Source organism: Cyanistes caeruleus, chromosome 5 (genome assembly GCF_971803275.1).
Source record: "Cyanistes caeruleus chromosome 5, bCyaCae1.hap1.1, whole genome shotgun sequence".
Taxonomy (NCBI): domain Eukaryota; kingdom Metazoa; phylum Chordata; class Aves; order Passeriformes; family Paridae; genus Cyanistes; species Cyanistes caeruleus.
The window spans coordinates 74,087,491-74,101,212 of NC_141705.1; the positions used below are offsets into that span (position 1 = coordinate 74,087,491).

At 35.5% G+C, this 13,722-nt stretch overlaps 1 long non-coding RNA gene across 1 annotated transcript; it reads left to right on the forward strand.

Annotated features, from left to right (window-relative positions):
* Nucleotides 1–424: 424 nt before the first annotated feature.
* LOC111928967 (uncharacterized) lies at nucleotides 425–13,296 on the forward strand. Its single transcript, XR_002864410.2, has 4 exons — nucleotides 425–536; nucleotides 10,036–10,107; nucleotides 10,242–10,300; nucleotides 13,167–13,296. It is a non-coding gene; the product is annotated as an uncharacterized LOC111928967 (long non-coding RNA).
* The last annotated feature ends 426 nt before the right edge of the window (nucleotides 13,297–13,722 follow it).

Genomic DNA, 13,722 nt, shown 5'->3' on the forward strand with positions numbered 1-13,722 from the left:
TCTGGCTTTGAATTATTTCAGTGATTGAAGTACCTCTGGCACCTTCAGATCAATTGTCATTGAATTTAGACAATAATTTGGGGGGGTGGGGAATGTAATGCTATGAGATAATTATGAAAATTCAAAACAAGATATAAAAAATTTGCTACATTTACCTCAAAAATTGTACTCCAAACAGTTAATTGTATTAAGATGATTAAAACAGCTATTCAGATATATTTATGCAAGCAACATAATTTTCTCACCCAATTAATGCAACCAGGAGTGATGTTTTTCATGATGTTATTTTCTATTTTGCTTAAGCTTGCTTAAAGCAGTCTTTTATGTTTAAGAAAAGACTGAGTTAATATGTAGAATTCTCTCATTTGATATGTATGACATGCTGCTTTTCCTTCTGGGTCAAGCAACTGGAATCAGGGGAAGAAAGGACACCATCGACAGAAAGTGTTACTGACACAGTATTATGTGCTGTGGGTACTGGAAAAAGGCACCCCAGGAAGCACTGATAGTCCTGCATTTCTCCAGACATCCAATGGGTATGTAAAGGGACTCAAAGGCATCTTTTATCCTTCAGGAGATGGATCTGGTGAGAGGGGACTGGGGTCTGGCTCCTGGTCACTGTGAAGTTTGGGTCCTGGGTAGGGATGTGTGAAGACTCTCACATCACAGGGTACCAAGCCATTCAAACTGGCTTTTTATAACAGCTTTTGCAGACGTATCTTACACTGGTGTCTAGACTGACTTCTTTGGTCTTGTAATAAATCACATCTGGTTCAGGGGGATCATTGTGAGACCTGTTCAAGCATAGGTCAGAAAAATCCGATTTTTGGCAAGTGCGTGGTGGAGGCAGGAGCCCTCCTAGCAGGTTCAGTTTATAGGACTCGGATGGCTATGTTTGTCCTAAGTCAGTTCACTGTGAAAATTATAATCCTTGTGAAGTGACTTCCTTGAAACCATCACTTGTATTTCCCACCCTCGGTGAATTCCCTATTTGTCTCTCTCGGTGTTGCCTCTCCCCAAAAAAGCTGCTTACTTACAGATAAATTTTCATACTCTCTTCATTCTTCCAAATGACTCATATCTCTCCCAGTCTTTCCTCCTGAACAGAATAATAGGATCCTTCTTGCTGTCATTTATCTCTGTGAACACCCTGAATTATAATAGTCAAGCAAATAAGATTCAAACAAATGTTTTAAATTATGGGGTTTTTGGTCTATTACATTTGCATATGATGAAATTATACGACCTTTATGATAGTCCCAAATGAAGTGTACAAAGTGGAATCATTATAAAAGAGGAACTTTTCAAAGATTATTTCCATCACTGGATATAACCAGACCTATTATTTTTCTCCTGCAAATGGCTCCCAAGTTGGCCAAAATTACAAATGTATTCTTTAAGGAACATAATTGGAGAGTGCTTTCAGATTTGGATGTTTCTGAGGAAATTTTGCACCTTTAATTCATTATTTATAATAATGGGGTAGTTCCTCACTGTGGCATTATAAATTATGATAGAGATCCAGCTGAGTCTTTGGAATTGAGTGTAAATTTAGTATTAATGTTTCTTGGGAATGTAGAACTTAATGAATAGGAAATTTATAAACGATTGTATTCTACTGAAGCAATCTGCTTGTAAGCTCTTTGTTCTGAATCCCATCCCTTGTGCACAGCCTCAAAAAATCCTTTGGGAGTGATGAGTAATGCACCAGAGTGAACAGAGGCTGGATTTGGAGAGAAGTCAAGATGTTTCTGATCACTTTGGAAAGAGACAATGTCATTATACTAAGTGAACACCAAAGTGGGCTATGGGATGGAAATTGCAAGATAAAGCTGAGGGTGTTATTTTTAGTCCATCATCTACATCCTTTAGACCCTTTAGGAAGACCGTGCTAGTTTTACAGAATGTTGATTTAAAATAAATATATTATTTGAGATATTAAAAATCACTGTGGCTTTAGGTAATGTTTTTAATGTTCAGATCTATTTGACACATCTGTCTGGAGCCATGGGAAAATTGCAAATTAAAAAGATCCACAAGATAAGCACACACCAGTGTCTGAGGGAGACTAGTCATTTGGGTAGACCCTTTTTTTTGCATACTCTGACCCAAATAGCTTATTTTTCCCCTTTGATTTAGAACACAGAAGTTATTTGCTATTTGCAGATCAGGTTATTTGGGTCAAAGCACCGAAGTAGGCCTAAAGTATCTGAACAGTTGGGGGTTTTTATTTTTTTTTTCTTTTTTTTTTCTTTTTTCATCAGCTTTGTTCTATTTCACTGCTGATCCACATTTTAGCATCAGCAACCAGTGCCAGCTCCCTGATCCCAGAACAGCAAAACTCCATCTGGGTTGGGGTACAGGTGGGATAAATATGCCTTGCAGGTGTGTGTGATGAGGACATATCTTTTCAAACAGAATTAAACATTAGTTTGCAAACATGAGTAGCACACAATACACATGCTCTTTAATAAGCCACTTGGTGCAGCATTTCTGAATTGAAAATATAATTCAAAAAATTATCTTGATTGAGAACTCTGCCATTAGACAATAACAGGTAGAAGGTATGGATCAAAAATACTGTAGCCAGCAGAGAGATGCAGGAATCATCTCTTAGTCCAGTTGTCCTTAACATCTGTGGAAGAGCAGGAGCAGCATATTCCAATTTTGGAGTGAATAGCTAGTTGGGAAATGTCGAAAATACCCATACAGAAAAAAAAAGAGAGGACTGGAGTGCATTTGGGAAGAAAAGATAAAAACTGCTGCTTTGAAAATTATCTGAAACAAGGACAATGTGGGGAAATGTGATAATGGTACAGACTTCAGAAGTGCAAGAGAAGAGATTATTAGATGTCATAGTAATAGACAAAAATCATTTAGGGTTTATATATGCAGAATTAATGAACCGCGAAAGGAAGAAAGAAATGATAGTGAGAGAGAACACAGTATGCATACACCCTCCAAGTATACTTGATGAGTCTGATAAATTTCCTTGCAACTCAGCAGGGAGTCACAGGAGAGGACATCTTTCAGATGGAGAGAAGGCCTTTGATTTAGATTTGGTCCTCAAAGTAGGTGTCTGAAATTTAAGTCTGAAAAATCATTGTGGTTTATGCCCTAGCAAGGAGTCTCTTGTCTGTCCTGAATGTTGCTTGTTTACAGTCTTCAGTTTTGCCAGGAACTGAATATGTTAGATTTACTGCTCACCCTTCACTATTCATTGGAGAAGCCGAATTCAGGAATGTCTGGCAAATGTTACTTGATATGTTGTTTAAATCTATAAAGAATAGGTGTGAAGTTCTGCTTATCTGAATCTCTGCTATGTTTTGGGTTTCTGGATTTAATCTTGAATCAGTACCCTTGTCTACCCATTTCTTAATGAGATTACAAGTAATAACACAGGAATTGTGCATGAAGTAGTGGATGAAAGAGAGAGAAACTGTATACAAGGACATGTAATGACAGGAAAGGGAGAATGACTGAAGGAAGATTTAGATTAGAGATTAGAAAGAAATTGTTCTCTGTGAGGGTGATGAGGCCTGGCACAGGTTGCCCAGAGAAGTTGTAGATGCCTCATTGCTGGAAGTGTTCAAAGCCAGATTGGATGGGGCTCTGAACACCCTGGTCTGGTGGAAGGTGTCCCTGCCCATACAGGAGGGCTGGACCTTGATGATTTTTAAGATTACTTCTGATCCAAACTATTCCATGATTCTATGATTTTTTTACAGATTCCATAGCAGCTGCATCATGCTGGGTAGAAAGGCTGATTTAGCTGTGCATTTGGAGGGTGGGGGGGAAATAGGAAGGGAAAAAAAACACAGTCTTTGTAATAAGCTGTAACACTTCCATCAAAGTAAGGCAAGACCTTTTATCATCTCATCTCATGTACTCCAGTTCCTTACCAGTCCAACTTGTTCCAATGGCAGATGTGAAGATTCCCATCCATAATTCATTGTGTTGGGACAGTAGCAGCAAGGTGAGCAACTCTTTAGCCAACCTTTGCCCAAGAGAACCCAAAATATTTTTGTGGCTTTGTTCCATCACATTTTTTAGATCTTTAATAGACCTGAAATAGGGCTATGATTCCTTGTTGGCTTGACTGCAGTGACCTGTTAAATAAGGAAAACACCACTTCCAGTTGTAGTGTTTTGGTGTCAAGCATGGAACAATGCTCAGGTAGGAGCTGCTTCTAAAATTAAGATCCTCAGGGAATGCATCCAAAGGTTTCTTAGGTGCACTTAGGCTATGGAGTGCAATTGCTGAAGGGTTTGCAGACTTCTGTTTAACAGTCAAAAATGTCATGGGTTTAGACAATAGATAAGTTTTTGCTGAGAACCCAAGGAAAAGCATTGCTTGCATAAAAGCCTAACCAGGACTTCTGACATGCATTTTTTCATAACATTTAGATTTGCAAAAACTTTCAGACTACTAATTTTTATAATTAAATAAGCAAAGTCTGTGCACTTGAACTACAACTTTGCATTGTAATATTGTTAATTTTACCCAGTTATGAAAATATATGAGGCTAAGATCAAAGAAAAATATTGCAAAAATTAGTGGAAAAAACCAGCCCTATTGCTATCAATAAATTAAAAAATAGTTGAAGAAAAATCCCCACAAAATTGAAGGCTTTCCTTACAGATCCTTGCATTGTTACATGAACATCCTAAATGAATCTGTGCTCTACATGTTTGTTGCATGATTCAGTGAATGATGAAATTACCTTCAATGGTAGTCTTCTACTGGTAGCTCTTTCACATGCATTTCCATTAGAAAGAACAAAGTGCTCAGTACTAAGATGAGAGTGCTCTTTAGTGGCCCCAATAGCTGGCTCATTCAACAATTCCAACTGTCAATATGCCAGATATTTCTATGTAGTGTTCCCATTTAATGTTTTAATCAAGAAAAACTACTGTAATATCACCAAATTGGGCATATAATTAAAACAGAAAAATTTCGTATTTTCCCTTTCATGTAACTGTACTAATCCTCTAATAAATTTCATAAAGTTGACTCATATTTTTGCTTTGGCATTCTGACAAAAGAACAGAATTCTTTGCAAGTATTCACTTAATTTCCATTTTTCAAAACTAATTTAAATTTTTATTGCTTCACTTTAAATTTATTGATTAAAGTAATATTAAGTCTTGCAAAGCTTTGCCAAAGAAAATGAAAGAATGAAATTATGTATATTTAATTAGCTACAGCTCTTATTTAGGAACAACCCATTCTTTCTCTTTTGAGGATGATTTCTTATCAAGTAAACTAATTCAATTCATAACTTATTAGTCAACCCTGTGAGAAAGATGAACGGTGAGGGGACTGAAAAAGCCCTTTCATATTTCAAACCTGTTCATTTAAGAAAGTATATATATTATATATATATATAACTTAAAGAAAATTCAGAAAGATATTTTATAAAATAAAAGGCCTCTGTCTTCCTCAAATCTCCAGAAGATTTATATTTCAGTCCCCTACTACTCCAGTATTGGCTGCAGCATTGCTACTTCCAAGTAAAAGATGTCTGAAGAAAGAAAGAAAGAAAAAAAGAATTAATGAAATATGGTAACATATTAAGAAAAAAAAAATAGTGAAGCTGAACTCCTGAAATTCCTGAGTGTTCATTTCAGCTTAAGATTTATATTTAGGTATGGATTCCATTAAAACAAGGAAGTATTGCTGTTGTTTGTTTGCTTTGAAGAGACTTAATGTTAACTACATAGGTAGTTTTCCTCTTTATTAATAGAGGTTTTGTTTCCATGGTCAAATGCTTTTGGTAAATTGGGAGTATGCTCAGCACCGTCACAAAGAAGTCCTAAATGATCAAGCCACATTAAACAATGACATGTGTCACATTACAGCATTAACAGTGAACAATAAATCAGTTAATCAAATGTGTGACAAAAGTAATTTTGGGGTGAAAATTAAAATTGATTTCTATTAGAAAGGAAAAACAATAGAACTTACAATTCAGCACCATACTTATGGAGAACTAAGGCCATGAATTTAATATACCCTTGTTTATAGAAACTCATATTAAAGATGACAATCTCTGAAAATTGAAATAGTAAGGTTTTTTTTCTATGATAGCTCTTCTTTAATTCCGTAGAGAAGAATACAAAAATTTAAAATGTTTTTTTCCCATACCAGGGAAACATGTTCCAGTGGAGCACTCAATAAAAGAACTTTCCCACTCCAAACCAGCCTTTATGAAAGAAAAAAATCAGGGATTAAAGCCAAACACACTTATAAAACCACTTGGCAAAACGGAATAATCTATCAGATCTGAGAATGAGAACGCTTTGAAACCACTTCTTCTGCTACAGCTGTAGAGTAGCTTAGGATGTAGTTGGTCTTTCCCTTCTTCTCCTGGATAAGCTCTAATAATTTTTTGTCCAAAGTCCCCAAAAAACACAATGGTTTACTAGTCAGTCACTTAAATTCCAGCCACATAACTACTGATGCATTTTCTATTAGATAGATAAATCCCAAAAATCATAAATAAGATCAACCTCTTGTCTTTGAACTTATGTTTAATTTCTTCTTGCCCCAGGCTCTTCTACATTTTTCATCCTTTTATACAAAAACTCACTCCTAAGTAAAGGATTATCTTTTCTTTCCCTCTGTTCCTTCCTTTCTTCTCTCTCTCCACTTCCTCATTTATGGGTCCTTAATTTTGTTCTGGGGCTGCAGTCATGATGACATACATGTAAATCACTTTTGGCTATTCCAATGTGAAGAGTAGTGGCATATTCATCCTACTATCAGACTGTAACATTATAACATTTCTATCTTACCATTGTAGTGGTATCTAGAGAACTGGTCTGTAATACACAAGGAGGTTAGGCATGGACCTTGATGACAGTTTCTTTGCACCAAAACATGCCAGCAAAAATGTGTGTCTTTATTAGGATATCCATTAGAACCCTGGAAATTCTGGTTTGCTCTTATGACTTCTTTCGGGTGTCAAAAAATTATTCCAGTCTTCTAAGATTTGACCACAGACTTTACCTTATAGCAATAAATGTTCTGTACTATACGTGTAGTGCTTTACAGCTTCCCTGGTCATCCATCATTTGTTAAGCTGTTTTAGTTTAAAAATATAATAGTAACCACAGGAGCAAGGAAAAATAGCTTCTGGGTACAAATGGCTACAATGCTTTAAAATTCTGTGGTTTTCCCAGTCAATTAGATTTTGATGTAGCACTGGCAGAACAGCCTGTTCTCTGCGTTCTACGGGTGGGAATGTTCTTGTGGTACATGTCACGTAAAGGACATATTGCCAGATTGGTTTCACTTAGTACATGTTTAACAAGAGTGTCCCAACCCACTAGTTAGAACAACTAACCCAAAGGTCCATTATAAATTGCTAAAAGGACACATATGATAACAATAGGAGAGAAATACTATTGGCTTTATTTATTATTAATCATTACTATAGTTAACCAATTAACAAATAATTTTATTCTATCAGGCTTTTAAGGAAAAGCATATTTCTATGTTAATTATCACCACTTAATTATTAATACTATAGAAAAAAAGAATGAAATATTTTAAAGTTACTTTGCTCCAAGCAAACAATAACCCTTAGGATCTGTAACCTCCAACCCTATCAGTAATTTATTTAAATAGCAAAATAATTAATTTTCTAGATTAGATAACCATTTTTATTCTGCAAACCTATTCTTGGTAAGTGGCTAAATATGCGATTTCCACATGTTATTCCAGCTCAGAGGTCATTGATAGGAAGCCCATGGTGGCACCACTCTGTGGTTGCTCCTTTGACTTGCTGGAGTCCCAAAGTCAATTTTTAGTTTTGCGTGAAGAAGCTCAACAAAACATTTCACGTGCATCTCTAAAATAAATACTCTTGTGCCTAAGGAAAGAGGATGTGTCCTATTTCCTTTGCTTTGTGTAGAGCAGTTCACTCTCATGAGAGCAAATTTTGTAGTTCTTGTTTCCTTGATTACCATGTCAAGGTTTTCAGTAGAGCAAGGACTAGATTTGTGACACTTCATCTTAAGGGAGGTACCCATAGCCCTTGGCTAAGGAATTGCTCTCAACTTTAGTGGTTTTTTGGTGCACTGAATATTTAATTAGTTATTGCAAAGTGGAACAGCTTTCAGGCTGGAATAGGAGGGGGAAAATATTTTCCACCCTCATGAATATCTTATGGGATATTCTCCTGGAAGGTAAGAATTCAGATCTTCTCAAGCAGAGAAGAGAGTGAACCCAGGTCTCTTACACTCAAGCTCGGGGCATAGGCTTGGAATTAAATTAACTAGAAAGCTGTCTAGTTTTAAATGGGTCAGCCTGTGTGTAAGTAAAAATAGTCCAGGTAAGTTAAGTCACCTTGCTTCTGCTCCTTTGAATCCTAACTAGGGAGAGGGGTCTGCCTCTGACATGATCTATATTTGAAGCGCATATTTTTCACGCCTTAAACATATGTACTAAATTTTTGTGAATCCTGCTATAATCCCACTGTTAGAAATTAAATTGTTCTTCTAAGATGTGTATGAAATGTCTGAGCCAAAGCAAGGATGGATGTTTGATTTGGTAGCTACACAAAAAAAAGTCATTGTTTTGTCTAAGTTTTAAGCATCTGTCAACCCTTACTGGAACCAAAACCTGCATCTACCATGGTCCGTGGATAAAGCAAAGGAATACCTTACATGCCAGGATATCAGTATCCTGTCCTGACAGATACACTGAAAGAGAAGTTCAGGAAATGACTAAATTCTGCTAGAAAAATCTGCTTGACTGGACATAAACACTGAGGAATTAAAGATTAGACTTGGTATTAGGTTTAACTTCAATATGAGTTTTTATTTTCTTTTTTCTTTTTTGATGGGTGAATTATCTTTATTTGAAACTGTTTAGCAGCTAAGATTAAAAAAAAAAGTTAATTAGAAAAAAAGTCTAAAATGCTTGCCCAACTGAGATTCACAGAAAATAGAAATCATAATGTCTTTCTCAATAACTTTGCACTGTGTTCTAACCTAGATATTATTTTTTGCTTGTGAAAATAAGCAGACCTTTATAGATAGCTTGGGTATTCTATCACTTTGCTTTGTTAAATATTTAAACACTCAGCTGGTTTCTTCTTTTTGTGTTCATGTACCAAGCAAAAGATGAAATAGAAACAATGGCAAGCATTTTGCTAAATAAAAAGAATTTGACTTTGAGGTTAATTCTCACATTGTGACTATATTGCTACTAAACATACTTTTATCATTCAGTCAGCAGATACATTTTGGGGTCCCGTTTATGATCAGATCTCTGAAAGGAAGATTTATCTGAGAAAACATTCTGGCAGCTCCGTATTACAGCAGTTATTTACAATGTGAAAAAATATTTTTGTAAATTGATGCTGAATGATTTCTTTCAGATAACTGAGAGTTCCTTCACTCCCACTACAACAGTTTTTCCTTGTGAATAAATACCCTATACAGTTTGTTGGTTTTCATGCTTTCCAGTCTAAATTTATGCCACGTACAAAGCTTTTCTTTTGTCAAAGCTTTTTTCATTTTAAAGGGCACCTACAGAATATTTCTACTACAAAGGCATATGTGGGTGAGAAAGAAGAATGGAGAAGATTAAGTTGATTTCACTTTGCCTCTTTAATTTATAGTTGCTTGATGAAACCTGCCAAATTTGATTTTGGAGTGTGCACTCCATATGTACAACACATGTTAAAGGAGCTTGTAAATTTTCAGAAAGGGAAATCAATAGAATAATTCAATGTGAATAGCTCATTCTTAACTGATAGATTTGCTGAAATTTCATGGCTCACTGTACATTTTAAGAGCAACATTCTAGGCTGTTACTGATCATGGGAAAGAGTTAATCTTAAGAGGAAATGTATATGTTGAGGAATATTGACTTCATAATATACTTTCTATCCAGAAGGTCACAAATACCTGAAGGCACTGCTAGAATAAAGGTCACACCCTAAATTTTAAATCTTAAAAATTAAGTCTTTAAAATTTACATTAAATAGATCTTATTATTCTCTTCCTTTTGGTTTGAATGAAGGTTCAGAGAGATTAACTGATTCAACTAATTCAACTGAGGTCAACACTACAAGTCCGCAGAAAAATCCCTGGGGTGAGTGATCTATTTCAAGCCTGACAAAAGTCTTTTTTGAATTCCCCTCTCTTTTTCAGTCACATAAAATTCTACAGCTCAAAGATAAGCTATCTTTCTACACTCTTAATGTAATCAATCTGTGTTGTTAATAGCTCAACAGTGAGATGATATGTCCACGTCACCAACCTGTTTGATGGACAGCTTTTTATCAGTAAGTTGCAGAAGCTATATAACAACAAATTCCAAACTTTCCCTTTTGTAGAAAAAAAATGTATTTACATTGCCACAGGCAGACTTGCACACTAAAAAATTGAGAGGCATACACATTTCCTTAGAACCCCACTTAAACTGATACATTTTCAAAAATGTCATTATTGTTATTCCTATTGGTTCAAATTAGTTATTTTTTTACCTCCTAACGAGTCCTGTCTCTCTCCTCCTCTGTCTCTCTCCATGAGTATCTCTTCAGTATCCCTAGGAATCTGGATCAAAACATTATGGGTCATTGAATGCAGCAGAATGTGTCTTCTCAGCACTGCAATTAATCAAGATATTTACTAAATATCATAAGCACAAAATAATCTGGATAAAATATAAAAAGTAAAACCAACAAATGAAATAAAACCAATCCCAAATTTCTTTTCTGTTTTATACATCATTGCAAACCCGTCCCCCCCAACAATCCTGAACAAACCAACACTGATGTCACTGCCTTTAGTGGGGAGTACTGCTACGACAGTGTCTCACTTCAGCAGTGAACCTTATTCTTCAGCTAAGTACGAAAACACTGCCTAATCAAGCCAAAACCTCCAATTACAGAAGAATTTTCCATTGTGAGAATTGATCAGAAATCCAGGGCAGAATAAGTTATGGAGACATACTATTAGCTGTCTGGTGGATGAAGTCATTGTTTATACATCAATTCATCTACAGAAATATTTAAGTACTTTTGTGAAAAAAAATTACACATTTTGGTGGCAAGTGAGGGAAATAAACCATTTTACTGATTCTTTATATCTGAAAAAGAATCAGGAAGAAACTAATACTGGCTATGTGCCTGCAGAGGGGAGAAACAAACACCTAGCAGGTAAGAAATCTATTCAGATTTGCTGAAGCTCATAAAAAAATAAGAAAAATGTAGGAGTTACAGGTCTTTTCTGAGCTGACTGCACTTATAAATAGTTCACTTGGGGTTTGCATAAACTATATTTTGGGTTTTATATCCCTTAATTTTATTTTTAGTTCAATTGCCCTTGCTTCTGGTGATTTTCTTCAAACAGCTTGAAGAATATATATCAGTTTCCAATCTGTTGTGTATATTATGCACAATGTTCATGATTTAGGTGACCTCTAAGTGGTCTGTTATGGTAAAAATGTTTTTTAAATTTCTATCATAGATTGTGTTTTTATCAAAAAGATTGAAATCTGCTTCCAAAAAAGAAACATGCAAGCCGGAATGTTCCCTGCAGAACTGACTTTTAAGGACCGATAATTCTCTTTCACTTAAGTTTGAAGATGTGGGGAAGCTTTCTCATTTCTAGTTATTAGTTATGTGTTGAAAAAGATCCCTTCATTTTCCATAAGCTCTTCTGTAACATTTTTAGGTACTTGGAATATTTGAATTTAACTAAGGACTGCAATGTAAATGTGAGGTGAACTTTGCAGCATCTCTTATGACAGTTATTTTACCACAATGAGTTTGTAGTTTCAAAGTAGTTTTGAAGTTTCAAAAAAGATCATTAAAAGCTAGAAAAACAATAATTCTTGACTGTTCATTATTTAATTAAATTATAAAATGGGAAGAAATAATAATGAAGTTATAAGAAGGGTTGTGAAATTGAATTGTGCTGTAAGATGAAAAGCAGTAGTAATAATTGCTAATTTTCCTTAGTCAAAGAACAGATGAGCTAATGAATGGCAGCAACTCAGTTCCTTCAAGGCAAAACAAGGAATGGGAAAATACTTTTATTTTTGCCTTTCCTTCCTGCTGAAGAAAAAGACAAAATGTATCAGGGTGACACACAGGGATGAGTACTGAATTTTAGTAGATCTTTATTTAATCTGCTTAGCTTTCTCCTTAACACAAAAGAAGAGAAACAGTTTTACCTTCAGTACTGAGAATTGTACAACCAACCAAAGGTTTCCAGCTTTCTATAAATTTAGCCTCTTTCATGTCAATATCACAATAAATAAACTTCAGAGGTTTACTGCATTTTATTGGGTTTAAATACTCTGTTATATGCTGTATCAGAAATACCTTGCGCTGAACATTTAGTCCTAATAGCCATTTCCAAATGGCTTTTTTTGCTTTTTTTTGGGTCTATCATATTTTAAAATAAATACAAGTTTTGATTGAGTTTTTTCTAGTTTATTTTCAGAATGACTTTCAAATGCACTGTTTATCTGCATGTTGAACTGAAAATGAAAGCAATATTAGTGACAGACATATTTTGCTTTTTTTCAGACATTTTCTAAGGTCATGTGGGCATTGCTGGCCAAGCATCAGTAGTTTATTTATTGCTTGATTACAAGTGGAATAGTAAATGAAATGAAATAAGATGAATATGGAGGATTACCAAGTGCTGTTGGCATACAACCGCATGCTTAAAGATGTCTTCATTCATTAACAGACTCTTTTAGCTTGCCAAGGTTGGAAATGAAGTGCAAGTCACAGCTTGTACATTTATCACTGTAAGGAAAGCCTCCTGCCAGTACTGGTTAGGCAAAGTGTACTTGCAGCCATTAGTAGTCCAGTCTGATTACCAGGCTCAATCTGTTACTAATGGCAACCAGTGCCACTGCCAATGCAGTGACAGCATTGTTTCCATCTGTGCCTACAGGAGAAATTTTAAATCTTAGAATTTAAAATCCTGAAACATCCTTAAAGACACAATTAATTAAGTAATTAATTTTCTTAAGGATTTTTTTTCAGCTGGTGTACCTGCAACAAGCAAACTGACCCTAGCCTTCTGTACAAGCCAAATAGCAATAGGCTAGTAGCACCTCAGTTCTAACTCCTACTATGAATTAACATCTCGGGTCTGTGCTCTTAAACTGTCTGCTGTTCTCCTTACCAGCACTGCAGTAAAGACCTGTGCAGCTACTCCTCCCAAGACAGAGCTGGTGAGTGCTTGTCAACAAATCTAAAGGGAGACTTGTTTTCAGGAGTTAATACAGGAGAAAAGTGAGATGGGGGTATGTGGTGGAAGGGAAGGCATTAGGGAGAAGAATCGGGGTGTAGGGGATAGTGGTGGAAGACTGCTGGTTGGTCCTGGGAAAAATATTGGACAATATATATGAAAATAAAGCAAAGGCAATGTTTATTTTTGATGCTGCATTATGTCTTGTGCAACAAATTTTGATCACATTAATGTCATGCTGTGCATTATATCAGCTTTGCTAACTCAAACTCTTTATAAAATTTCTCTCTGTAGTTCATGGTAATACTTCTCCTTTGCTGAATAATTGCTTTAAGTCTGAAAATATACATCAGAAACTGAGTGTATCTAAGCTGGGGGTTTTTTGTGTGTTTTAAATGTGTCTGATGCAGTAGAACTTTTTAATCTGAGTAGCCTTTTTGTAGTTTACCTTGGAGGTCAGGACTAAGGTAAACAAGCAATCAATTATTTTAAG